This window comes from Mustela nigripes, unplaced genomic scaffold (assembly GCF_022355385.1).
Source record: "Mustela nigripes isolate SB6536 unplaced genomic scaffold, MUSNIG.SB6536 HiC_scaffold_2045, whole genome shotgun sequence".
NCBI lineage: Eukaryota > Metazoa > Chordata > Mammalia > Carnivora > Mustelidae > Mustela > Mustela nigripes.
Window position 1 is genome coordinate 1 of NW_026741452.1, and position 5,213 is coordinate 5,213.

At 46.3% G+C, this 5,213-nt stretch overlaps 1 pseudogene; it reads left to right on the forward strand.

The window, feature by feature from the left end:
- Positions 1-1,441: 1,441 nt before the first annotated feature.
- LOC132008905 (histo-blood group ABO system transferase-like) lies at positions 1,442-3,423 on the forward strand (annotated as a pseudogene).
- Positions 3,424-5,213: the final 1,790 nt, after the last annotated feature.

A 5,213-nucleotide genomic window follows, 5' to 3' on the forward strand; every position in this document is an offset into this window, starting at 1 on the left:
AACTTACACCTAGCAAGATTCTGCGGTCACCGGTGTGTTATCTGCTACGTCTTTTCAAAGTCATGTGTAGGGGACGCTTATATGTACAATCCAGAAACTAGATACCGGAATGGCCAGATAACCTAAAGACCCCCAATAGGGTATTAGGTTAGTTTGGGGTGGAATTGTAATTAGACCCCAACCCTGAAATCTGCTAAGTTACTTTTCCACTTCAGCATGTTTGTAACCAGTCGTTGACTTTCTATCTGGCAGTGATCTGCTGAATTTTATACCCAGTTTACTTATTCATTAAAAATAATAATAATAATAATCCTCAGGATGCTTGGGTGGCTCAGGTCAGGATCCCAGGGCCCTCCCGTGAGTCCTGCATTGCTCCTTGCTAAGTGCAGCCTGCATCTTCCTCTGCCTTTCTCTCTCTCTCTCTCTCTCTCTCTGACAAATAAATGAAATCTTAAGAAAGAAAAAAAAGAAAGAATCCTCATGTTCTATGAGTAAAACCTACATCAATTTACACTGACAAGTAAAAGAATAGGGAAGTACAAGTCAGAAAACCAGGGTTCTAGGCCCAGCTTGGTCTGTTTGAACTTGACAAGCCACCAAACTATTTTGGTTTTCCCCCACGAGATATTTCAGCTCTAAAAATTCTGATTTGAAGTAATAACAAATACTGTCTTTAGCCATGGCATTACACTACTCCTTTTTGTGTTAAATTTTACAAAGTGCCAGCATCTGTCATCACAAATGGTGCAACAAGCAATTCATATGACTTTCATGAGAACAGTGGCTTCGGACATTTGGGGCCATGACCACAGAGAGAAATGTACTTTGCATTGTGACCCAGTAAAATTTTCATGATTCAGTACGTGCTACGCACAACAGTTCTGGTATTTTCTATCTTAATTGTTTTCTGGGTCCCCCGCTCCAGTACTGGTCGGAATCGACTTTGTTGCTTTCATGACCCAGCGAGTCATGACCCTCATTGTGACAAACATAGATTTGAGCTCTTATAAGAAGCTTTATATTTCTGGATTCTAAATGAGTTGAGTTCAGATTAATAAGGCTCTCTCAGTATACTCTAAGACAAAGTTTCTCAAAGTATGTCCTGTAATGTAAAATGTGTGTCTCTCTCTCTCTCTCTCTCTCTCTCTCACACACACACACACACACACACACACGCACACACACACACACTTCTTTGACAGCGACTAAAGTTTGTGAAGTACTCGGATAAACAACATGAAGTGGATTTCTTTATTTCAGAACTTCATAGAGACTTTGATATCCTAAGCCCCTGGGAGTCTTCCAGAGGGAGATAAAGTGCACTATGGTTCTCATACTGATTTGACCATAGAATGTTTTTTTTTTTTTTCTTGGGCCTTATCTTCTGAAGAACACACTACTTGGGGAAAATGCCTTCGCAAAGACCAATTATTAAGGTAAAATGAACTCTGAGTCCGACAGGTAAGATTCACATGCAGATTCAGCTTGAGTTTCTCCATCTAAAATTAGTTTAATAATACTGCTTTTGCAACATGTTCATGAAAATTAACAGAACTTTGCATGTCAACTGTTTAGGATATGGTCTAGAACATAACAAGGGCCTAAATAAAGATATATATATCTATATCTATATGTATATACATATAGATATAGATATAGATATATATATAGATATATATTTTACTTGAAACTGTATAGCGAATGTACAGATGACTCAATGGGAATGAAATATGGCGAGTTCTAAGAAAAGTAGGAAAATGTAAAGAGCTAAAATGTAATGAACTTTTAATTTTACCAGGCATAACACAGGGAATCAAAAGCAAAGCAGTCATTAAGTTCCTTTCACAAACTGCCCCCTACATTCCTGCTTTGAGATAAATCCCTGCCTCCCCCCTCCCCTGTTTCTTTGCCTCTGGCTCGCACTGTTTCCCACACTCATGTCCATGCACTAGCTCAAATACTCAACCAATGTTTGTAGTAGGTTTTCTTCCAAAATATGTTTGAAATAGAGAAATAATTTCAAAAGTCGTCACACATATGTCATCTCCCTGATTGTGAAATCAGTCCCTTTAAGACTTAAGTTTCATGAAATCAGTCGATGTGTGGACATTTTAAAAATCTGTGCATCCTCATTGGCAACAATTAACTGGGCAGGAGTGTGTGTGTGTGTGTGTGTGTGTGTGTGTGTGTTTTCCATTTGAGGCTGACTGGTCAATGTTTTGCATCTTATCATAATTTGAAAGTATTATCATACCCCATGCATATTGTGTTCTAAACATATAAACAAATTTTTGTCATTTCTTACAGCAAAAAAAAAAATCATTTATAATTTGTTGTTGTTCTGCTATTTACCTTTCCCACGCTTTTTTTTTTTTTTTTAAATAAGATTTGTTTTTCAAGTAATGTAAGATTCACAGCAGAGCTGAGGGGGAGATGGAGATTTCTCATATGCCCTCCAGTCCCTACACAATAGAACCTCCACTAGTATCCCCACCTCCAAACTGTAACAAAAGAGTGGTACGTTAGTTAGAACAGCTGTGGGGTCCTGCCACCAGCCTCATGGCAGTGACCCATCCCATCATGTCCTCTGTCCCTATAGACAGGTGTTCTTCCTGGAACTGTTCCTGCAGATGGCGGAGAAGCACTTCATGGTGGGACACAGGTTCAACCTACTATGCCCTCACAGACCAGCCAGTGGCATGCCACATGTGTCCTCCCAGGAGGATCGCACACTTGTGTGCCCTGCAACTCCCAGACTCTCATGACCCCCACTCCGTGTCAATCCTGAAAGTCAATGCTATCACCACCCCACCTTCCAGAGGCTCCAAGGGGCCAGGCCACTAGCCTGTAGTCATGCCCGGCACACTCACGGGTCACCTCAAGGATCCCTTAGCCCATGCTGGCAGGATGTGTCCATATAGCCCATGGAGATTATCCGGAACTTCTCACAGCAGTGCTTCCTCTACGAGGTGGACTACCTGGTGTGTGTGAACATGGCCATGAAGTTCAGCTACCACATGGGCATGGAGTTCCTGTCCCCACTCTTGGCACCCTGCACCCTGGTTTCTTCAGGGTAACCCATGATTTCTTCACCTAGGAGCACTGGCCACATTCCCGAGCCTACATTCCCAGAGACGAGGGTGACTTCTACTACACAGGAGGCTTTTTGGGGGGTCGGTGGTCAAGGTTCTCCAGCTGACCTCCGCCTATCACCAGGTAATGGTGGTCTATCAGGCCACTGGGGTCGAGGACGTGTGGCATGATGAGAGCTACCTGAACAGGTATCTGCTGGAACATAAGCCCACCAAGGTGCTGTCCCTGGAGCACCTGTGGGACCAGCAGTGGCTGGGCCAGCTCCAGGTCATAAAGATGCTGAGATTTGTGGGTGTGCCCAATAATCACCAGGGCATCCAGGACTCGTGAGGGGCTGCACCCGCTTCCAGCATGGGACTGCCCTGGGCAGAGCTATCAGAGCATGTTCCCTCCCCTGTCCCATCTGGAGAAACTGTGGGGCACTGCCCACTCAGCCACATCCAGAACCCCCCACGCCCACGCAGAGGAGACCTGCCTGGACGCCCAAGGGCCTTTCTTTGTGGTCACTCCATTTTGATCACTTCTTGGTCATTTGAGGCTGTGAAGGGCTCCAACTTCATGTCGGGTGTTTTCTGTGTCAGTAAAGGGCAAATATTTTTATTTATTTTTTTAAAGATTTATTTTTTTTTATTTGACAGAGAGAAAGAATACAAGCAGGGGGTTGGCAGTAGTGGGAGAAGCAGGCTCCCTCCTCAGGGAGCCCAATGCAGGACTTGATCCCAACACCCTGGGATCCTGACCAGAGCTGAAGGCAGACGCTTCAACAACAGAGCCCCCCAGGTGCTCCCTGCCTTGTTTTTCAATGCCTATTTTTGTGCCAGTGTTTGTGAAATGTGGGCACTGGGTACGTCTGGATGTGCATCCTGTTGGGATCCCTTGGTGCCCACCAGTGGGTCCGCACTCATGCCCTCATCTGCACACACTGCATCTTAGCAAGCAATCGCTGAGTGCCTACTGTGAGCTCAGTCTCCAACAAGGGCCAGAGCGTGAGGGTGAGAACTGAGATAAAGGATCCCTACCCCAGGCCCTCCTGGAACCCGGGATGGCCCCATCCTCCTGACTCACTGTTTTCCTTATTGTTTTAAGGACATACACATCCCCCTGATGCACTTACGCTTGATGACGAGTCTAAGTCAGTGGTGTCAGATATGTTCACCATTCTGCACCTGCCACCTGCATCAATCACTACAACTTTGTCATCAAAACTGAACCTCTCCCCATGAGACACTAACCCCCCAATTCACCACTCGGCCCCAGGACCCACTAGTTCCTTTTACCTCTAAGAGTCGAGGGCTCTCAGTCCTGCAAGTGGGGTCCTGCAGTATCCGTACTTGAGGGACTGACTTATTTCCATGGAGCACAATGGCCTCAAGACCTGTCCCCATTAGCCTGGACCTGACCCACTTGTGCCCCAGAGGATGGCTCAGCTTGCCCTCCCCTATGTAAGTCAAATTTCCTCAGTACCCGCTGCTCTCCTCATCTTTCTCCTCAGCCCAATGTGTCCCTAGGCACTGTCCCTAGAGGCTTAATGATCCTAGCAATCTTCACCTTGAAAGACCAGTTCCATCCCAATGCCAACACACCCCTCTGGCAGCCACGGGCCTCACCCACCCCATGTGTCCATGTCAGGTGCCTGCTCTTCCCACCAGCTGGCCACCTGCTCCCCTCATAGGGGTCCCCATCTCAGAAAATGGAAACACCAGACCTTTGGAATCCTCTGTGACATCTTGCTTGGCACAGACTGTCCCAGTAGTGAGGTGGCTGCTGGAGGACATTCGATGTCTAAACCATTTAAAGGCATATGGGAGTCTCTGCTCCTAGAGCAACAGATAACAGTTGGGGCAAATAGAAAACAAGCAGAATCACTGAATGAAAGGCCGAGTGATGAGGAGCTTTAGGGAAGGAGGGCCTGGAAGCCCTTACCTAATCCTGAGCCCCTGGAATGCTGAGTGCAGCTGGGTGCCTGCCCAGGGCCCAATGGGAAGGCCCTAGGTTCACCCCTCAGGTGATTGTCAGGCTCTACAAGTAGGAGGGAAGGCCAAGGCAGAGTCTTACATAGTCTGGCTGCTGCCAAAGGTGGATCCTGACACACACCCAGTGCCCCACTCCCCATCTGCCAA